The sequence below is a fragment of the Eleutherodactylus coqui genome, chromosome 3, assembly GCF_035609145.1.
Source record: "Eleutherodactylus coqui strain aEleCoq1 chromosome 3, aEleCoq1.hap1, whole genome shotgun sequence".
NCBI lineage: Eukaryota > Metazoa > Chordata > Amphibia > Anura > Eleutherodactylidae > Eleutherodactylus > Eleutherodactylus coqui.
Genome location: NC_089839.1, coordinates 105,420,520 through 105,444,138, shown reverse-complemented (window position 1 = coordinate 105,444,138; position 23,619 = coordinate 105,420,520). Strand labels below are relative to the sequence as shown.

Sequence of the window (23,619 nt, the reverse complement as noted above, 5' to 3'; positions counted from 1 at the left end):
TCCATGCCAACCTTCATACCCCTCTCATCTCCATGCCAGTCCTCACACACACCTGAACTCCACGCCAGCCCTCCTACCCCCTCACCTCCATGCCAGCCCTCATACTCCTCTCACCTCCATGCGAGCCCTCATACCCCCCTCACCTCCATGCCAGCCCTCATACACCCTCACCTCCATGCCATCCCTCACACCCCCCTCACCTCCATGCCAGCCCTCATACTCCCCTCACCTCCATTCCAGCCCTCATACTCCCCTCACCTCAATGCCAGCCCTCATATTCCCCTCCCCTCTCTGACAGCCCTCACACCCCCTCGTGCAGGGCTTCCCTCCGCAGCCTCCTCTCCTCAGGCAGCCTTGTGTTGTGGCTGACAGTCCTGCTCCTTGGTAACCAAGTACAACAACTAGTCCGGGCTGCATGCTGACTAGACCAACTTGTTACCCCCGTGCCGTACAGCTGACATGTCCTCCCGACCCCCATGCACACATACAGTATATACACACAGCAGTCTGTCTGTCTGTCGGGATATACACGATATCACTGGCGTACATATAGGGGGTGCGGTTGCGACCCGGCCCCTGAGCCCCAGGGGGCCCACGGGGCTTACTTTGCAGTCAGTCAGGCGACACTGACTGACTGCACTTACTTTCACTATGGTCTCTGCGCAGGCAGGAAGCCTCTCCGGGCACATCGGCGCTCCTCCCAGGACCTCCGCTCAGACCCCTCCCCCATCTGGTTCTCCAGCACAGAGATCATCAGAGGGGAGGAGTCTGAGCGGAGTTCCTGGGAGGAAACGCCGATGTGCAAGAGGGGCTGCCTGCGCAGAGACCATAGTGAAAGTAAGTGCAGTCAGTGAGAGGGAACGTCCTCGGTATGATTAAGAGGGGGGTGAGTGAGGGGTGTTCTGTGTGTGATGGTGAGTGGGGGAAACGAGGGGTGTTCTGTGTGATCGGGAGTGGGGGAAACGAGGGGTGTTCTGTGTGATGGGGAGTGGGGGTGAGTGAGGGGGGTTCTGTGTGATGGGGAGTGGGGGTGAGTGAGGGGGGTTCTGTGTGATGGGGAGTGGGGGTGAGTGAGGGGGGTTCTGTGTGTGATGGGGAGTGGGGGAAACGAGGGGGGTTCTGTGTGATGGGGAGTGGGGGGGCGAGGGGGGTTCTGTGTGATGGGGAGTGGGGGTGAGTGAGGGGGGTTCTGTGTGATGGGGAGTGGGGGTGAGTGAGGGGGGTTCTGTGTGATGGGGAGTGGGGGTGAGTGAGGGGGATTCTGTGTGATGGGGAGTGGGGGTGAGTGAGGGGGGTTCTGTGTGATGGGGAGTGGGGGTGAGTGAGGGTTGTTCTGTGTGATGGGGAGTGGGGGTGAGTGAGGGTTGTTCTGTGTGATGGGGAGTGGGGGTGAGTGAGGGGGGTTCTGTGTGATGGGGAGTGGGGGTGAGTGAGGGTTGTTCTGTGTGATGGGGAGTGGGGGTGAGTGAGGGGGGTTCTGTGTGATGGGGAGTGGGGGTGAGTGAGGGTTGTTCTGTGTGATGGGGAGTGGGGGTGAGTGAGGGTTGTTCTGTGTGATGGGGAGTGGGGGTGAGTGAGGGTTGTTCTGTGTGATGGGGAGTGGGGGTAAGTGAGGGGGGTTCTGTGTGATGGGGAGTGGGGGTAAGTGAGGGGGGTTCTGTGTGATGGGGAGTGGGGGTAAGTGAGGGGGGTTCTGTGTGATGGGGAGTGGGGGTAAGTGAGGGGGGTTCTGTGTGATGGGGAGTGGGGGTAAGTGAGGGGGGTTCTGTGTGATGGGGAGTGGGGGTAAGTGAGGGGGGTTCTGTGTGATGGGGAGTGGGGGTAAGTGAGGGGGGTTCTGTGTGATGGGGAGTGGGGGTAAGTGAGGGGGGTTCTGTGTGATGGGGAGTGGGGGTAAGTGAGGGGGGTTCTGTGTGATGGGGAGTGGGGGTGAGTGAGGGGGGTTCTGTGTGATGGGGAGTGGGGGTGAGTGAGGGGGGTTCTGCGAGCCGGCACCTGACTTCACTATTAGAGGTATGCTAGAACCGAGCCGCTGTATTGGTGACTGAGGGCTCAATGCCACAGCTGTAAGCCTACAACACTGTGGGAGACCACCGGCATCTCACACATTTCCCAACCATGCACGCTGCCGGCAGGGACCACATATGGCCTTGTGTAGCACTGCACATGCACAGGGGGATTCTTTTTTTAATTCCCCACTCTGTTTAGAGTGACAATGCGTATGAAAACAATGTAATGTGTATGGGCAGTGTATCATACAAGTGTACAGGGCTCACGTTACGTGGTACGCAGAGAAAGAGAGCATGCTGGGATTACCACGTGTGCATAATACGTGGTGAAAACCTGGTCGTGGACATGAGCCCTAACATGTGATAAAAGTTAGCTCATGCTGTCTCCAATGTATGTGTGCCTGTATTATGTATGTGTATATAGAATTATTTTTTTCTTTCCTGAGGAAGCAAAGCGTGCCTTGAGGCTTGTGTTCTGGATGTTTTAAAAATCTAAAACCCCTGATTACTAATGATCCATTGATGGGTCATTAAAAAAAACAGTAATGTAGCTAAAAGTGATATACAAGGAGTAGCTGTGAAAAGGAGTGGTGGGTGGACGGGTCTGGAAGGGGGCCCCAAGCTAAACTTTTGCACCCGGGCCCATGAGCCTCTAGCTACGCCCCTGCACGATATATCACAGCTCATCCTCCCGTCTCCCCCGGCTCACCGTGTTCCCCGCCAGTGATGACTGCCGCATCCTCCTGTCAGCAGCCCGGCTCCCATCACCGGAGTAATGTCCTCCGTCCGAGACTGTAGCACTGAGGCGGAGAGTGAGGCAGCCGAGGAGGAGGGCTCTGCTCTGTCACCAGCCTGGAGGATGTCACGACAGGGGCCGTCTACAGAATACATGTCCCGACAGACGGCTGCAGTCCCCTTCCTACGGCCGTTCACACACTGCGGCAGCGGCCCCCATTCTGTAGGGAAGCAGCTGGTGGCCCTATTGGGGCAGATGAAGAAGCCATGGCTGGTGGCCGAAGGTCCTGCGATGGCTGTTACCTCACAGCCTGTCTCAGGGCTAGTCACACATCCGTATGTTTACAGCGTATTACATGGGATCTGTACGCCGTGCGATACGCGGTAACTCAACATCACTTACATTGCTGTACGCTTATCAGAAGGAACTGCGTAATACACAAGCACCATTAATACGTGAGTTAGAGCCCATTATTCTCTATTGCCAAGCATATATACGCGTATGTATATACAATTACATGCATACGGGCGGGGGGTATACGCATCATCACTAAGGGGAGTATAAAAAGACACAGGTGTGCTGCGCATGGCGGGGTGCGTGAGTACACAGTCATGTGCAGTAGGATTTTGCCGCCATATGCAGGGTCACAGCCGGCTCCACGCTGCGCTTTACACTTTTGGCCGTGTGAGCCCGGCCTTAGAGCTTCTTCACACGACCATATGCAGAAAAACACTCGCCGCAGCGCATTATAGTGAATTAAGTATATTTGCGCTCGTGTTTGCGTGTAGTTCTGTACTTTGTGCGAACGCAGGGCCAGGTCACACGACACACCCCTCCGTGGATTAAAAACCATTTAGCTTTAAAAGCTCCAGATGTGTTGTATTCCCCGTGTTTTGCGCAGTGTTTCACGCTCCCTCTTGCGTATTTGCGCTCCTCCCATAGACTTCTCTGGGGGACTTTGCTGCACAAACCACAGGAAAATACAACAGTTCCTACTTTTGTCCAAGTACGCAAAATCCTCGTGCAAAACGCACTCATCGGAGTAAATACATTGACGTTCTATTACACCTTTGCTTTAGGTACGCAAAAGCATGCGCAAATATGGTCATTATGTTGGCCATCGCTCCCGGGCCTGGCGTCAGCTGAAGGTCTCCCTCTCTTCCCTCAGGCGGCTGCAGCCTACCGGCCATGCTGGGGCCAAATGTATGAGCCCCCCAGGCAGGGCATCCCTCTCCAGGTAGTCAGAATAATGACAGCCCAGTTCCCTAAGGGCTCATGTCCACGGGCAAAAGAAGAATTAAAATCCGCAGCAGATTTTAACTCTTCTCCTGCACGCGGATCCGCACCCCATAGGGATGCATTGACCACCCGCGGGGTAGATAAATACCCGCGGATGGTCAATAAAAGTGATTTAAAAAAAAAATGGAGCATGAAAAAATCTGGACCATGCTCCATTTTCATGCGGGTCTCCCGCGGGGACGGCTCCCGCGGGCTTCTATTGAAGCCTATGGAAGCCGTCCGGATCCGCGGGAAACAAAAATCAGATTTTACTCACCCGCTCCGTTTCTTCTCTTCGCCGCCGCGTCATCTTCTCTCAGTCGCGGCCGGATCATTTTGCTTCGGGACGGCGCATGCGCGGGGCACGTCACCGACGTCATCCTGCGAATCCGCCGGGCCGAAGAAAGAAGATCCGGCCGCGACGCAGAGAAGATGACGCCGCGGCGAAGGAAGTATCCGGAGCGTGCGGGAGGTGAGTTAATTCTGATTTATTCTGATTTTCAGCGCTCATGTCCGCGGGGCAGGAGGGACCCGCTGCAGATTCTCCATGGAGAATCCGTAGCGGGCCTGATTTTCCCCGTGGACATGAGGCCTAAAGGTGCCTACAGGCGGAGCGATTATCGTTCAAACAAGCGAAAGTGAATAAAAATCGTTCAGTCTAAAAGCGAGCCAACGACTGGACGACAAACGATATTCATTCGCGTTTCATTCATTTTCTGCAGGCATATACGCCACCATCGGCTCCTTCACTTATTGTTCCGTTTATACAGACTGAATGATTCAACAATGGATCTGTCTAAACAGAGAGCACAAGTGAACGAGGCCGCGGTGACGCCATTCGCCCGGTCGAACAATAATAGAATCGGCTCGTCTAAAAGGACCTGAAGACAACTTTATATTGAACAACCCGATAGCTAGGCTCAGTCTCCGGGGGACGGAGGTTGCAATTAGTTACAAACCCGCAACTAAAGAATAAGGCCAGTTTCACACGGCTGATAAGATCGGGTGAGATTTCTGCGTTGCGAGACGCACAAACATGAATCCCATTCATTTTAATAGGTTCATACACATGAGAGATATTATCCCACATGGCAGCACGGTGCTATGTGAGAAGCAGATCGCAGCATGTTCTATCTGGCTGCGATATCGCCCATTGCTTATTGAAAGCAATGGGAGAACTCGGTCATCCTCCATTACAGCAGCGGCAGGAGATTCCTTCATCCTCTCGGGGAATCCCTTAAAGGGGTTGTCCCGCGCCGAAACGGGTTTTTTTTTTTTTTTTAAACCCCCCCCCCCCCCCCCCCCGTTCGGCGCGAGACAACCCCGATGCAGGGGTTAAAAAAACCACCCGCACAGCGCTTACCTGAATCCCGGCGGTCCGGCGTCTTCATACTCACCTGCTGAAGATGGCCGCCGGGATCCTCTGTCTTCATGGACCGCAGGGCTTCTGTGCGGTCCATTGCCGATTCCAGCCTCCTGATTGGCTGGAATCGGCACGTGACGGGGCGGAGCTACACGGAGCTACACGGAGCCCCATTCAGAAAAGAAGAAGACCCGGACTGCGCAAGCACGGCTAATTTGGCCATCGGAGGGCGAAAATTAGTCGGCACCATGGAGACGAGGACGCTAGCAACGGAGCAGGTAAGTATAAAACTTTTTATAACTTCTGTATGGCTCATAATTAATGCACAATGTACATTACAAAGTGCATTATTATGGCCATGCAGAAGTGTATAGACCCACTTGCTGCCTCAGGACAACCCCTTTAAGATGTGGTGGGGAAATCCCTTCAGCCCTGACTGGGGTGAAGCGATTCCCTGCGGGGATGAAGGAATCCCCTGCTGCTGCTGTCACAGAGAATCTCCCAGAGTTCTCCCACTGCTTTCAATGGGGCTGGCGCTGCTGCCATATGAAAATGCCTCACATCCACAGGTCTTTCACATGACCTTCTGTAACTAGTGCTGCTTAGAGTATATACAAGATTACTACTTGTACCCATTAGGCCGTGTTCACATGGTTGGACCTCCTGTAACTAGTGCTGCATAGAGTATATACAAGATTACTACTTGTACCTATTAGGCCGTGTTCACATGGTTGGACCTCCTGTAACTAGTGCTGCATACAGTATATACAAGATTACTACTTGTACCCATTAGGCTGTGTTCACATGGTTGGACCTCCTGTAACTAGTGCTGCATAGAGTATATACAAGATTACTACTTGTACCCATTAGGCCGTGTTCACATGGTTGGACCTCCTGTAACTAGTGCTGCATGGAGTATATACAGCATTACTACTTGTACCCATTAGGCCGTGTTCACATGGTTGGACCTCCTGTAACTAGTGCTGCATAGAGTATATACAAGATTACTACTTGTACCCATTAGGCCGTGTTCACATGGTTGGACCTCCTGTAACTAGTGCTGCATAGAGTATATACAAGATTACTACTTGTACCCATTAGGCCGTGTTCACATGGTTGGACCTCCTGTAACTAGTGCTGCATACAGTATATACAAGATTACTACTTGTACCCATTAGGCCGTGTTCACATGGTTGGACCTCCTGTAACTAGTGCTGCATAGAGTATATACAAGATTACTCCTTGTACCCATTAGGCCGTGTTCACATGGTTGGACCTCCTGTAACTAGTGCTGCATAGAGTATATACAAGATTACTACTTGTACCCATTAGGCCGTGTTCACATGGTTGGACCTCCTGTAACTAGTGCTGCATAGAGTATATACAAGATTACTACTTGTACCCATTAGTCCGTGTTCACATGGTTGGACCTCCTGTAACTAGTGCTGCATAGAGTATATACAAGATTACTACTTGTATCCATTAGGCCGTGTTCACATGGTGGAATCTGCATTAGTCTGTGTGCACACCTACCGTGTGTGCAAGTTGCGCCCGAGTGATTGGGGTTTAACTTGCATCGGACAACACGCGGACACTTGTCCATGTGCTGTCGGACTCACTTGGATATAGCACATAGCCATGCATCAGCGTGATACGGACAGGAATAGAGCATGCGATGAGTTAGCGGTCCTCGTTAATCTGCATAGACCCATAGGCTATAATGGGGTCATGTGCTGCCCGGGATTTACCACAGACAGCACATGGCCCAAAGGCTTCATGGAAAGAAGAGAAGTGACATGTCCCTTGTTGATGTGGATTCCGCAGCGGTGTATCCACATACAGACTGAATGCAAGTAGTTGGTGTGCGTACGTACGGCAGCTCTAATCCAGATCCATGTCCGAGATCTACCGTTAACATGCAGATTTATGCCATTGATTTCTATTGAAGTCCGTGTTGGATGTTTCTGACGCTGAATATGGCCTGACTACTGGAAGACGGGGAACAAGGGGTCTGGTGGGACAACCGTCATCGGTGGGGGGCATCAGGAGACGTCAGCAGCAGGCACAAACTCTTCAGCTACTTGGTTTATGCAGGTTGAAAACAGACAAATATCCATCAAGTCCAACCTTACTAAGCGATTAAAATCACGCCCGCAAAACGTGACCAATGGTTTCACAAGCCGACATCCACAGAAGATCTGTACTTAGCTCTCCAAGATGTCTGGAACAACCTCCCTGCCGAGCTCTTTCACAAACTGTGTGCAAGCGTTCCTAGAAGAGCTGATGCTGTTGTGAAGGTAAAGGGCGGTCACACCAAATACTGATTTAGATTCCTCTCTTCACTCACTTTGCATTTTGGTTTTTGATGAAACTGAGAACACTTCTTCTCTTTCTGAAAGCATTCTCACTTTGCAGCATTTTTCACACCTGCCTACGGTCTCCCTCATAGAGACATTTTTTACCACGACTAGAGCGGCGTTTTCAGCATCGCGGTATAGCGCTCCCATTGTTTTCGATTAGACCGCTCAGACAGCCGCTCGATTGCAGTGACTTTTAGCGCTGTGATTTTCCAGCAGGGTTTGTTCTATTTTTGAGCGTTTCGCGTTCCTCATCAAAACTAAAGTAAAATGCTGCAAAGCCCCGCAATATAAATCGTAGCGCTTACCACAACGCCTGTGTGAGGGAGGCCTGAAACTACTGTTGTTGTATGTGTTACATTAAGATTAGAGATGAGCGAGCGTACTCGGCCAGGCCCTTTTTTCGCCCGAGCGCCGCGATTTTCGAGTACTTCCATACTCGGGCGAAAAGATTCGGCAGGCGCCGTGTGTGAGTGGGGGGTTGCAGCGGGGAGTGGGGGGGAGAGGGAGAGAGAGAGGGCTCCCCCTGTTCCCTGCTGCTATCCCCCGCTCCGCCACGCCTCCCCCCGCCCCCCGGCGCCCCCCGAATCTTTTCACCCAAGTACGGAAGTACTTGAAAATCGCGGTGCTCGATCGAGTAATTACTCAATACGAGTAGGTTCACTCATCTCTAATTAAGATCAAAATGTTTGAGATTCTAAAACATGAAATGACTTGGAAGTTCTGACAAACACATATATCCCACATACAAAACACGAGGCACAGGGATTACAGAATAAGGCCGCGCTCACACCTGCGTGACGGTCAGTTCACGGTTTCCATTTTTAGAGGAGAGAAAAAATGATTTATTACCCAAGTGATTTCAATGGGGTTTGAAAAATAACAGAAAGGCTTCTGTTTGCCTTCATTCTGTCAGGCCTACGTTTTTTAAACAGAAAAATCACGCTGCAGACTGCGCTATTTTATCATCCAAAGAAACGAAAATCTAATGAAATGGAAGCATACGGAAGCCTTTCTGCTTTATTGAAACCCCATTGGAATCAATGGGGAAAAAATGGATTCGTTGTTTTCTGTTTTATTTCAGTTTCTCTTCTCCAAAAATGGAGCAGAGAGACGGAAACCCTGAAGCGACCCCAACGCAGGCGTGACAGCAGCCTTATACTGCTAGAGAAGACATTTGTCACATCTTAGAGAAGCGATTCGAGGAGCATCTGAGACCTTCCGGAATCAGCAGTAGTAATACTATAATAATGCTGACCAGTAATACAAAGTATAAGGGCAGGATCAGAATCTCCATGATTTTGCTGTGATTTGGTGATAAATCCAGTCTCATGTAACACTATCTTGCTGCAGGTTTGTAGTATATAGCATCTTGTAAGATCCCCGATGAATATCCTTGGTAAGGGCCTCAACACACGGGCCGTTATGTGGCCGCATGATGGGACGATACGAAACCACTGATCACTGGTTTAGTTTCCACTACCGGGACGCTCGCATGTTGTGTGCAAGAAGAGTTACGGCAGGACCCGTCTTTTCACGCTCACACACACTGGCGCGAAGTTCGAAGAGTCAGAATATGTTGGGGTTTTTCTTGTTTTTTTTTTAAAACCCCGCTTCATACGCTAGAACAACAGGAGCTAAAATAATTCATGCAGATTAAAAATCAGCTTCATCCCTTTTAGCAGTGATTACTTGTGTGCAGTGACCTCTTCTTCTGCTTGTGTAGAGCTTGTTGACCACTAGACGCCTCTAAGACACACAGAAGGTTTTTCTTGGGATGTAAGAAGCTGGATGGTCATATTAAGGAATTGCCGACACCTGGACCGTTCTGACCAGACTGTTAGGAGGTGTTGGGACCAGTGGATGTGTAAGGGCACACAAGGGGACTGGGCTCAGGACCCCCTCGACAGACCACCAGTAGACAACATCATATGATCGTTCGACAAGTATGAGCAGTTCAGAAACGACCTGGCTATGTGCTAGGAAAGTAAAGGGTTTTAAAGAATACCAATACCCCTTCCCTTTTATCCATATGGCCCAGACTGCGATCATGACTTCTCCCAGTCACAACCTGTGTCTGCAGAATTTGACACATAGACATCTGTGACTCCTCAATTTTCTAGCCACCTGCCTTTGTTTTGCATACTTCTACATAATCTTCCTATCCAGAGTGGCCCAGATAGTAATAAAGCATAAGAGTATTCCCTTTTTGTGCTCTCTGTAGGCACCACAGAGTAAGTACCACTTTTAGTGCCCCATACAAAGTAAAAGTGCCTTCTTTTATACTCTCAGTAAGTAATAAAATCCTATACGGGCTCCTTTAAGTAACAATGCCCCTACTGTCCCCGTTCAGTAATAATAATGCCCCTCATGGCCACCTTCTGGTAATAAAAATAATGCCTCACTTGTCCTTCTTTTGGTAATAAGAATACTCCTCCTGATCATAATAATAATATCCCCTTTGCCCCCTATTGTATGCATTAAAATTAAAAACCACATACACTCACCTGGGTTTCATGGTCACGTAATCGCTACGTCTAGTGCCAGTCCCTAGCATTGGTGAGGCTGGAGACTGATTGTAGCAACCACGTGACCGTGTAATGTGAAAATCAGTGCAAAACCAATGCTGAGTGAACTTCAGAGCCCATGAGCCGAGAAGACAGACCCAGGTGAGTAAATGTGTTTTTTTTATTTTATGTCACTTCTGCAGTCAAATTTAAAAAAAATTGTCACCCCCAGCACCGGCCCCAGGACCCAATCGACCCACTGGGAATTTTCCTGGTGAGTTCACTGGCCAGTCCACCCATGCCTATCATCAATAGAAGACCTGAGAACAAAGATCCCCATTTCAATTTTCTGGTTTCGCCTGTCGCTAGCTGGTAATTTGACTCATTTTGACCACTACATTCCTCACTGTTTATTAGCAAGAGCTAACCTACTGGCAGAAAGCTACACGATAAGATGTGCCGCTAAAGTAGAGGATGTATATATACATTGTAGCTGCATGGTGCATCAACAAATACAAATGCTGAAGGGGTTAATATTTGCAGTTTCAGTGCACTGGTGTTGATTGACAGTTCCTGATCAATTCTGAATTAAAAGGGATTTTAATATCATATAGCTACAAGAAAAAGTAAGTGAACCCTTTGTAATTAACTCTTTTTCTACATTAATTAGTAAAAAATGTGGACTGGTTGTTATATACAGGACAATTATAGACAAACAACTGTAGTTGCCTGAGGTTGGGGCCCCCACAGCTCTTGTTTGGCTATCTCATGTGGAATGTGTATGTGTGTATGTCTGTGTCATTGTTGTCCCAACCAACTTGTATGTTCTTGCACCCCTGTCACCCTAACCTGCTCTGTGTGTTGTGAGCGGTTTCTGTCTGGGTTAGGATTGATTGGGGGGCAGAGTTTAATGTAGGGAGAGAGACAGAGAAGAGAAGATGTGGTAGGAGAGATCGGACACAAGAGGGAAAGCTGAGTCTCAGACCAGCCAGTCTGAGCCAATCACAAGCCAGGGAGATAGTGATACAAAGATGGTGGACCCAGCCGTCAGAGAGACTTTTTCCTCCCTGCAGCAGCGAAAGTACGAGTCAGAGCAGACCCCACGGAATCTGGAAGGAACACAGGCCTAGGCATTGTGAGTGCAAATTATCCCAACTAGGTCAGAAGTCCAATAATATTTGTGTATATTTATTAAAAGCGCCAAAATTGGGCAATTTTTTTTTAAATTCTCATTTTTTCACATTTTCAATTGTAATATAATAAATATGTACAAACATACTGTACACATTTTTGCTAGGATATATATTTCCATCCGTTTACCTTATTTTGGATGCAGATTTGAAAAGCTTTCGTTTTTTTAACCATTTAGAAGCCGTACAAATTTAACATTGATTACACTGCCCAATGATGATTTTGTTTCGGGCTCAAAATTAGCGTATTCTTATGTATTTTCATCTGCTGAATTCAAAAATCAACATAAAAATGACCGATTAGCTCTTGCTTTGGAGATACAGTGACATATCATTTCTTAGAGTTTACATTCTTATTTTGTTGGAGGTTTTTTTGGGGTGGGGGTAGTTCTCACACCTCTCATCTGACATAACACAACGTTCTCCATATGTTTGTAGGTTATAAACATAATAAGTGTTGCTATGACTGAGTTTCATATTGTTTTTGCTTTACCTTTTCTCAGAATTTCTGGTTTTGGAGTGCCTTTGAAGTGTAACATTTTCTATATCAAAATGCCACAAAAATGTGTAAATTTAGTGAAGAATTTTTGTTACATTTGTGGTGAAATAACATTTTCGTCTCAGAAACGCAATCTTATAAAGACTGCCTATCAGCATTATTTTGGTATGAATGTAGGGGACCAGGATAAGTCATGGGCTCCACATATATGTTTCAACTCTTGCTCAGTTAAACTACGAGATTGGCTGAAAAATAAAAAATTATCTATGGCTTTTGCCGTGCCTATGGTTTGGCAGTAGCCTACAAACCATACAGATGACTGCTATTTCTGCTTGACTCAGCCTATAAAGGAAGGATTGTCAATGAAGAAAACAGGAACAGTTCAATACCCAAATCTTCCATCTGCTATTCCACATTCAGATAGTTGACCAGTTCCTATTCCACCCCAACATTATGAGTTTAAAGTAGAAACTGAAGAAAGTGTGGAAAAAGAAGAACTCAACAAGCCTTCCACATCCCATGACCCTGACTTTGAGGTAAAAGATAATACATGGCACAGACTGAGTCACGCGGAATTGAGTGATCTCATTCGAAAGCTTGACTTGTCAAAGGAGAAGGCGTAACTTCTAGGGTCAAGACTACAGCAATGGAGTCTTCTCCAACGTCAGGGGGATCTGCTTCTTTTTTTCGGAATAAAACCAATCTGGTTGCTTGCTGCGACGTTAATGGCTGGATAAAATGTTTGAATCTGAACCATGATCCAACTAAATGGAGGCTATTCATAGACTCCTCCAAGCTTAGTTTGAAAGCTGTATTACTTCACAACAGCAACCGTCTTCCTTCTTTTCCTGTTGGTCATGCAGTTCACGTGAAGGAGACTTTTATGCAAACATGACAGCCCTCCTCGACTCAATCAAATATGCTGAACACAAGAGGAAAATCTAAAAGTCATGGTTGTACTCTTAGGAATGCAACTGGGGTACACTAAATACTGTTGCTTTTTATGTATGTGGGACAGTAGGGATAGGAAAATATTTGAAAAGAGGTCTGCAGCACTTGGAGTAGGGATAGGAAATCAAATTACATTCAAGCGGACTGGCCTGCAATAAATCTTGACTCTGCCGAGAAAAATGTCGTTGCTGAGCCTCTTGTGGACCCAAAAGATGTTCTTCTTCTACCCCTTCATAAAAAGCTTAGTTTAATGAAAAAACAAAATGGTAAGAATTTTGCCATGGATTTTGGTGCAGTTTGCCTTAGGTCTTAAAGGTTGAATTCTGCTCTCAAAACCCACATACAGATTTAGAATCCGCCATGTACACTCATTGTCAAAAAACAATCTCTCCCATAAGAGAAGTTGTTGGAATGGAATGAAACTTTCTCTCTGATATTTGATACAAGTAAGTGATTACAATATCAGTGCAAAAGGATAATTTATTGTGAAAAACTGACCCCTTGAAAGGAGGCTCTAGTACCCTGCTGTATCGTCTCTATCTTGCATACAAGATTTGATAAGGGGGAGCATGGAGGCTCTAGTACCCTGTTGTACCGCCTTTTGCTTGCATACAAGATGTCATAAGGGTGGGCATAGAGGTCTAATACCCTGTTGGGCCGCCTCTAGCTTGAATGCAAGATGTGATAAGAGATGCATGAAGGTTCAAGTACGCTGTTGTACTACCTCTAGCTTGGATGCAAGATATGATACAGGTGGCTATGGATGTCAGAGAAATTCTAAGTACAGCACCAATCAGGCCCACCCTACTTGCCCCGCTGCCGGCGGTAAAGAAGAAAACACCACACACGGAAGTCTGGTATAGTTCCTCACACGGGGACATGACTGCGCCGCGCGCTTTATTACAGATTACATGGGATCTCATACCCTTTGGTCTCATAACTAGAAATGGGTGATGAGCTCATTGGCTCAACTCCACCGTATAACCATATATGGAAAGTCCGGATTTCCGGCCTGAGATAGTGAAAGTTCAGATGCATAGTTGAACAGTCGTTATCTTGATATGGCGCCTCTGGCTTATGTACAGAAAATCACGTATTCAATTAACTCCAGTGCAAAGAATCACCCACTCAATTCTAAGAAAGCAGCTAAGCATGCATTCTCCATATCTCTTCTCTCCTTCACTTTAACCTTCATCCAGTTTCTTTGGACATTCTTTCTCTGTTTGCCTTGCAAAGCATCTTGTCATATCTGATGTAAGGCGAAGTATTGTTTTTCATAGAGTTAGTACATATGAGAATAAAGTTAGTATACATATAAAAAGAAAGGCACATAACTATATCTATATAAATGTATATATTCCAGTGTTTTCTTTTCTACCTACAAGGATATATATATTTCCTTCTCAAACCCCCCTAAAAACTTAATACGGAGATCAAGCACCAGACCTTGCACTCTTCCTCGGTCGCCTCTCCCTTGTGTCAGGGTTTCTCCACTGCCCGTAAGTCCCTACTCCTAGGAGGGGGGATCCCTACCTCACCTCAGAAGGAGGCCATGGATTCCCTGGGCTTATTTCCGGGCATCCATACCCTCTATCTGTACAAGTTAACACCCCACAGGGTGTCCCCTTGCCGGAAGCTAAGGTCTTCTGCACTATCCCTAGGCAAATGGGAAGTCCACTGACAGTTCATCTTAGGAGAGAATCTCTGGTGTAGTTTACAAATCTCTGCCGATTGTAATAGATATAATTCATCCAATCTACATTATTATTAACAGTGACAATAGCAAATAAGGACTCAAAACCTGCTTTAATCTGATCTCAAGAATTAAATTCATCCCGCACCCCCCTTGGCACTCCTATTACATCTATGTATACATGTGGATCAAAGTTACCACCTTGAGTGTCAACATCTCTCTTAGCACAATGCGGTGTTGGATTCTTACCCTCAGTGTACTCTTCATATTGCACATTTGATTGTATTAATTTGTTCTGAAACAGGGGGCTAGTGTACAGTAGTCAAAGGTGTGTGTTAGAGGAATTGTACCACATTATAGCATGTAAAGGATATGCAGGATCATGAGTTTTTTCAGTGTGAAGTGTGGATCCAAGTGGGCTTTCCTTCGAGCTTGACTGCAGTTGGGGTGGTAAGCAACATCTGGTAAGGACCTTTAAACAGGGTTTCTCTCTCAAACTTTTTACATAGACCCTGTCACCTGGGTTCAGATTGTGACACTCATCTGTAGGACCTGGGAGAAAAGCAGAGACTGCAGAATGCATTATTGACAATTCCTTGGAGAGACCTATGACAAAATTAACAAGAAAATCATTCCCCAAACTCTGATACTGTGGCATGTACCCTCCTAAGAAAAAGAAAAACCAATGGGAGACACTCAATTCAAGATTTGCCCGTTTTCTTCATTGCCTTTTGTATCTACTTTCCCACTACTCCGTGGATGGTAGGGTGTGTGAAAAGCCTGGAATATACCCAAAACAGACATGATGTGTTGCATTATTTCACCTGTGAAGTGTGTACCTTTGTTTGACTCAATCACTTCCGGTACCCCGTATCTGCGGATTACCTCATTCATGAGCTTCTATGCGGTTACCTGCTTATTTACTTTGGCAACAGAGTAGGTCTCCAACCTGAAAAACATCAACAACAACAACAAGCACATATTCATGCTTCCCAACAAGTGGGAGCTGAGTGTAGCCAATTTGCAATCCCTGAAATGGGTAGAGTGGTCTAGGCAAGTGTTATGTGGCAAATTTACTTCTGCCCTGTTGCTTACGGCAAAGATCATGCAAAATTGGACAAATGATGCAGCAGCTACAGAAAACCAAGGAGCCACCCGTCCTCGTTCATGCGTTGACATAGAGGTGCGTCTTTCCGTGCGTCAGCTGGGCCATCATGGGGCACAGGGACCGTGGTAGGCAAGTGCTGTTGACTGTTCACCATATGCCGTCCCTTTTTATTCCATTTTTCCTTTTCTTCCTTGCTGGCTTGTAACTGTAAAGTCTTTAGCATATCAAAGTTCAAAGTTTGTATCAAAGTCCAAATTCATATCAAAGTCCAAGATCATATCAAAGTCCAAGGTTTAGTCAAAGTCCAAAGTTATTGTTAAATTCTTCTTTTCTTCCACGGCTTGAGGGCCGCTACTTTTGCTGTGTGGTCTGTGATGGTGTTGCCTCTTGCTTCTCCGGTGTAGGAATTGATGTGAGCTTTCCATTTTGTCGGGTAGAAGTAGGGCCTCCGTGAGACCGCTGCATCATTTTTAATTGGCTGTCCTGCTGAGGTAAAAAACTGTCTGGCCTTCCCTGTTGGGCCGTAATCATGAGCTATGCCAAATGCATACCGGGAGTCAGTGTAAAAGGTTGCCGTCTTACCTGTGGCCACTCTACTCGCCTCAGTGATGGCCTTTTTAGTTCCGCTTCTTGTACTGCGACATGCGGAGCATTCTGCTTTTAGGACATCTTGTTGTGTGACCACTACATATCCAGTGTGGAGTCGTCAATCACCCTGGTACCATCTATAAAAAACAACTCAAAATATGCATTGTTAACAAGGGCTTTCAGTAACTTTTTAAAACTTAAATTTTCTTGTTGCATCAATGCTAGACAATCAGGCTGATATTCTATTTCAAAAAGATCAGAATCTTGTTGCAAAAAATTTAAAAATGGCTGATTTGCAATACCTAGATCACCTATGCCTTCTCCTCCCCCCCCCCCCTTTGAACCAGGATACTCAATTGTAAGAAGAGTAGCCGAGTTCAAGGTAGTATCACATTGTAAAAAGATTTGATGGATGCAGATAAGGCCTGTAAGATGTTAGCACCAATAACAGAGACATGAGTTACATCGGGGCAGAATAATCTACAAACATCTATTAATATTGGAAATGTGATATCCTTTAAGCAAATTCATTATTAATCTGATCCTGCCTGCAATGTCTTATCAAATTTGAGAGAGAGAAAAAAAAACAAAAAAACTTTTACTAGCTGCTCAAGATCCTCACCCCCTCCCTTGTGGACAAGAGGGATGAAACATTACGTCCTTTACATCATCTAGCTCCACCCCTTCGATATTGATCGCTTGCGTTTTTTTTTTCACACCTTCATTTCAGCTTAACCGTCCAAGCATCCACATCACAACCAAGTAAAGTCCCATGCATGGGGGGGGACCTCCATCCCTAGTCAATATCTGCATCACACATCCCACATTCATCACAGCCTGAGCACTGGGCATTAACTTTCATCCATCCATGCGCTCAAGTCTGCTCCGTCACCCCCTATTGAAGGTGTCCCAGTACACACAGACGCACAGACAAAAAAAAGTTTGACAAACAAACATACATCAGTTGAAAAACATTGAGGTGAGTGCTATAATCTTATAAAGTACATGATTCTATTGAGATGAGATTGTGAATGAGCGCTATCTTTGACAAATTATGTGAAAAAAGTTTGCTGAGTGACTGAGACATTCTCTCTTTCTTATTTACTGAAGCTATTATATGCTATATTAAACGCGAAAGTATTTTAGTTTCTGTGACCCTGAGTTTGGAGTGAAATCTGAAAGCCCCCACCTTTGTAAAACCAACTGTTATCTCTCCGAATATGCATTCACTGACTGAGTTGTTTTGCATTTTCAACCCCTGTATAAGTAAGAATATACCTTAGAAATTGCTATATTTCCTGCCTTGTAAGACAGTATAATTAATTAAATTCATTATAAGCTTTCATTCCATTTAAGCAAGCAAAGATATTTTCCAGGGTCATTATTTCATTCTCTCTACTTTGTTATCGCTTGACCTTGAAAACTAAACACAAGCTCTGCAGCTTCATGTAAACAATCTTTCTCATCTAAAAGCAAGCTCAGTTAACCATTTGCACATACAGTATATACATATATACACATATATATATCCATCCAGTATGGATTATACATATTATACACCTTTTCCTCTCTCTTTGCCAACAAATCACATGCATTGTAACCTTCTTCTCGACTTTGCTTGTTCCCCATATTTCTCTCCCTACCTAACTGCCAATGTAACCTTCAATAGACACTCTCCCGACACCCTCTTGATCACTTACTGTACTTTCCAACATTTCACTTAGGGATACTTTACTAAACAAATAATGTGTACATACTTAACTTTCTCTGACTGTCTCTCTCTCCTCCTCACTCCAGCACTTTCTAGCAAACCTTGGTCTTTCAAGGCACGCTTCTTGGTCCTAAAGACCTCCTCCCAGACACCATGCTGTAATCTACCGTGCGGGTCCTTGTTACACATTTTCATAAGTTTTCTTACATTTTACACATTGGAACTCCTGTCTCTCCTCCACCAATTGATCCGCACGGCGGCGGCCCATAAAGGGCTCTGTCTTCTTTAATAAGATCTTACGCATATTAGAACAACAACAATAATAATAACACGCTCCATAGAGTGCATCCCTCTTAATTCCAAATTGTCAGCCCCTTATATACCGGCAAAACAACCGAGGGTCCTTTCTCCTATGGAACCAGCCTCACAGAATGCATCTCTCTGAAATCAAATCGTTAGCCCCATATATAAGGCAAAACAACCGAGAGTCCCTTTTTCTATGAGACCTATCTCATAGAGTGCATCTCCTCCTCAGCTAAACCATTAACTAACTAAACTAAAATCGAGGGTCCCTTCTTCTATGAGACCTATCTCATAGAGTGCATCTCCTCCTCTGCTAAACCATTAACTAACTAAACTAAAACCGAGGGTCCCTTCTACTATGAGACAAAATGAAAAGTAAGAGGAAAAAAAATTCTGCAGATACAACAATCTCCACTATTGTTAAAACACTATGGACTTCAAAGTACAAATAGATTACAGACTAGTTTCTGGGTGAGCGATTGGTGCACATATCACGGTCAGTGGTCCATGACGGCAAACCCGAAGCCCACACGAGTTACCGTGTAGAACTCTTAACCCAACCCGTCCAGTCACAAAACACAGATAGTCCCTCCTGCTGCAAGACTCGCAGTGTAAAACACAACATAAATATATGCTGGTCTTACCTGGAGTTCTGTGAGTTGATCAGGCTCGGTTTGCAGCAGGACGGCTTCCCCGTCGCGTGGATCCGGGTGGACAGGGCTGCACGGCTCCGGTTTTGTCGTCCCGGGTTTCGGCACCATTTGTCAGAGAAATTCTAAGTACAGCACCAATCAGGCCCACCCCACTTGCCCCGCTGCCGGCGGTAAGGAAGAAAACACCACACACGGAAGTCTGGTATAGTTCCTCACACGGGGACATGACTGCGCCGCGCGCTTTATTACAGATTACATGGGATCTTATACCCTTTGGTCTCATAACTAGAAATGGGTGATGAGCTCATTGGCTCAACTCCACCGTATAACCATATATGGAAAGTCCGGATTTCCGGCCTGAGATAGTGAAAGTTCAGATGCATAGTTGAACAGTCGTTATCTTGATATGGCGCCTCTGGCTTATGTACAGAAAATCACATATTCAATTAACTCCAGTGCAAAGAATCACCCACTCAATTCTAAAAAAGCAGCTAAGCATGCATTCTCCATATCTCTTCTCTCCTTCACTTTAACCTTCATCCAGTTTCTTTGGACATTCTTTCTCTGTTTGCCTTGCAAAGCATCTTGTCATATCTGATGTAAGGCGAAGTATTGTTTTTCATAGAGTTAGTACATATGAGAATAAAGTTAGTATACATATAAAAAGAAAGGCACATAACTATATCTATATAAATGTATATATTCCATTGTTTTCTCTTATCTACCTACAAGGATATATATATTTCCTTCTCATGGAGGCTCTAGTAGTCTGCTGTACCACCTCTAGCTTACATACAAGATGTGATAAGGGCAGCATGGAGGCTCTAATACCCTGTTGTACTGCCTCTAGCTTGCATACAAGATGTGATAACGGTGGGCATAGAGGCTCTAGTATCCTGTTGTACGGCCTCTAGCTTGGATGCAAGATGTGGTACAGCATGCATGAAGGCTCTAGTACCCTGTTGTACCACCTCTAGCTTGGATGCAAGATATGATATGGGTGGCTATGGAGGCACTAGTACCCCGTTGTACCATCTCCTGCTTAGATAAAAGATGTGATATGGGCAGGCATGGAGGCTCTAGTACCCTGTTGTACCGCCTCTAGCCTGGATGCAAGATGGGATATGGGTGGGCATGGAGGCTCTAGTACCCTGTTGTACCACCTCTAACTTGAATACAAGATGTGATACGGGGGCATTGAGGCTCTAGTACTCTGTTGGGCTGCCTCTAGCTTGGATGCAAATTGTGATACAGGGGGGCATGGAGGCTCTAGTAACCTATTGGGCTGCCTTTAGCTTGGATACAAGATGTGATACAGGCGGGTATCCTGTTGCATCATTTGCAGGGAACGGGGCTTATGGCTGGCATCAGTATTGTGGAGGGAGTGTGGGGACTCCCACTGCTTCCCTAAAAGAAGCTCTGCAACTTCCTCCTACACCAAGTCCCTCCGGCTCCTGATATGGTACTCCACTCTCCTGATGTACCACAGGATGGGGTGCCCCTGCACCAGATAGATCAAGTGCTCCTCGTCTATATAAATGTATGTCGTGTTTTTGAAAGTTGCCAACAACTCCTGCCTCCACGCTGCTCCAAACAGGCCTCCACACTGCTAAGAAGCTGATGAGCACGTCCGCTTAAATTTGCATATATTCCCATAGCAATACGCATGAAAATGCATCACAGAAACATTGCAAGACAACACAAGGCAATGCGAGAATACAGAGGGTCCTTAGGAACACATGGGCAAGAAGACATACCATTCTGAAACAAGACAGGACATGCTGCGGTTTTTAATTCTCGCAGGATCACATAAAGAGAAAAGTCGCACATGGGAATAAACACATTGAAAAAAATACATTTCATAGTTGTGTCATTTTCCGGGCTCTTGCATCGCAGAAAACTGGCGCAAGTTTCTCGCCTGTGTGATTCCGGCCTTAGAAGTAAAGAGACATTCATGTCTGAAAATTATTTTGATAGTGTATATTTTGATGTTCTGCAGCAGCTGTGGCACAGCACTAAAAAATACACCCTGCAGCTGGTAGGATAACGGTGTGAGAATGGCATTTTTTGCCACATTTTAGAGTCCTAAGGAAAATGATCATACTATATACATTTAGAAGAACTTTTATATATGGCTTTAAGCTAAGCACAAAACTTTATATTCCCAGTAAAGTAATGGAGCAGCTTAGAGTTAAGATAAGTAGGTATATTTTCATAGATGCTAAATAAACAAAAATTAACTTCAAAGTCAATTAGTTTGAATTATTATGTTTAGTTTACCTGTTTGTACAACAGCTTCTTGGATTTCGCATAAACATTCATCTTGAGCTCCCAAAGCTTTTCTGAAATTTAATTTGTTTTAAAGGGGTTGTCCGAGGCAAAACCACAAAATTTTATATTATTAGCCCATTCCCCCTGTCACCCCCCGTCATAAAGCAGCCCTTTTGAGCGGTTATAAACCGCATCCTACTTACAGTTTAGCAGAAATAATAACTTTTAAACTTCTCCATGTAAGATGGCGCCTGCGTTGTCCCTGGGTGCGTTCCACGGTGCAATGCTCGCTCTTCCTGGAGGCCTTCATGCGCGCTCCCGAGACGCCGGTCACGTGAGCAGGTGACTGACGTCATCGGTGGAGGCGTGCACTTGCAAATGAATGAAACGCCGCTCCAGCCGCCACATTGGCTGGTCGGCAGAAAGCGTCACAGCGGGAGGTGGAGTCTACCGGAGAAAACAGCAAACAGCTGTTTCTCCCATCTCTTGACCACACAGAAGCGCAGGTAAGTGCACCTTTCCGCGGTACTCTTTCATGCTTTTATTAGCACAGGATCATTGCCTTATGCAGTGAGTCTGTGCATGAAAAATGTATTGTGCATGCCCTGTATAGTAATGTGTCTTACATTTTTACAGTGCCTGCCATGTGCTGCGTTTTTTTTTTCCTGCTGTGTGCTGCTATCGCGACTGCAGTGTTTATTGTGCATGCCGCCTGCTTCCATTCGCCTGCCATGTGCTTATTTTTTTTTTTTTTTGTGCCTACCGTGTGCTTTCATGTGCCTGCCGTGTATTTTTTTTTTCTTTTTTTTTGTGCCGGCTTTTTTTTTCTTTTCTTTATTTTTGTGCCTGCCGTGTGCTTTCATGTGCCTGCAGTGTATTTTATTTTATTTTTTTGTGCTTGCCGTGTGCTTTTATGTGCCTGCCGTGTGCCTGCCAGGGGTATTTTATTTTTTTTTTGGTGCCTGCCGTGTGCTTCTATGTGCCTGGCGTGTTCTCGTTTTTTTTGTGCCTGCCATGTGCTTCCATATACCTGCTGTGTGCCTTCCATGTGTTTTTTTGTTTTATTTTGTTTTTTGCCTGCCGTGTGCTTCCCTTTTTTTTTTTTGTGCCTGCTGTGTGCTTCCATGTGCCTGCCGGGTTCTAACATGTGCCTGCCGTGTGCTTCTGTGTGCCTGCCATGTGCTGCTTTTTTTTCTGTGCCTGCCGTGTGCTTCCGTGTGCCTGCCATGTCCTTTTTTTTTTTTTCTTTTTTGTGCCTGCCGTGTGCTGTTTTTTTTTTTTGGTGCCTGCCGTGTGCTTCTTTTTTGGGGGGGGCCTGCCGTGTGCTTCCATGTGCCTGCCGTGTGCTTCCATGTGCCTGCCGTGTGCTTCCGTTTGCTGCTTTTTTTTGTGCCTGCCGTATGCTTCCATGTGCCTGCCTTTTTTTTTTTTTTGTGCCTGCCGTGTGCTTCCATGTGCCTGCCATGTGCTGCAATGTGCATGTGACTGCAAACTGCTTTGAATCAGCTTACATTCCGCACAATTCATTCATACAATTATCATGCAATCTTCGGAAAATTTGCATGGAATAGACATAGCATCTGCATGCAATCTACACACAAACACTGCCTTCAATCGACACTATTAACCTGCATTCTACATACAATATGCATGCTATCTGCCTACAGACTGCGGATAATGCTAGCTATCAACAATCTGTCCACAATCGCCCAGTAATCAATCAAAAATTTGCCTAAATTATGCCTGCCATGGACCTTTAAAAGATTGTTATTAGAAAATGCTGCTGCTTCCATAACTGTTATTGAAGTGCCACTAACTTGGTGTTTTTTTGTTTTTTTTTAAAGTTTTTTTTGTAGTCCAATTCAAGAACAAACATGTACCAGGAAGATCTTGAATTTCAGGAGCTTGATTATTCATCCGATTCTTTTGGAGAGGTAAGTTTTTGCTGAAAATAGAAAGGTTGCAGCAAACCAATGGTAATAAACAGAATACATTTTTTTTTTTTTAGCAGGACTTTTAATCTGATAGCGAGGAAAATGATGAGGATTTCCCCGAAACTCGGCATTATTCGGCGGTATGTGTTGAAATATGTATAAAATTTTTTTTGTTTATTGTTTGAAACCGCAACTATGCATCAGTCCTGTACAATTTATTATTTCAATACATTATTTCGTGTGTGTATATACATACACACACGTGTATATATACACACATACATTATTTCGTGTGTATATACACACATACATGCGCGTGTGTATGTATATACACACGAACGTACGTGTGTATCTGTATATACATACACACGTAGGAACGAGTGTATGTGTATATACAGTCACACGTAGGAACGAGTGTATGTGTATATACAGTCACACGTAGGAACGAGTGTATGTGTATATACAGTC

At 45.7% G+C, this 23,619-nt stretch overlaps 1 long non-coding RNA gene across 1 annotated transcript; it reads left to right on the top strand.

The window, feature by feature from the left end:
• The first annotated feature begins 790 nt into the window (after nucleotides 1-790).
• Nucleotides 791-23,354, top strand: LOC136619801 (uncharacterized). Its single transcript, XR_010791042.1, has 3 exons — nucleotides 791-837; nucleotides 23,062-23,151; nucleotides 23,226-23,354. It is a non-coding gene; the product is annotated as an uncharacterized lncRNA (long non-coding RNA).
• The last annotated feature ends 265 nt before the right edge of the window (nucleotides 23,355-23,619 follow it).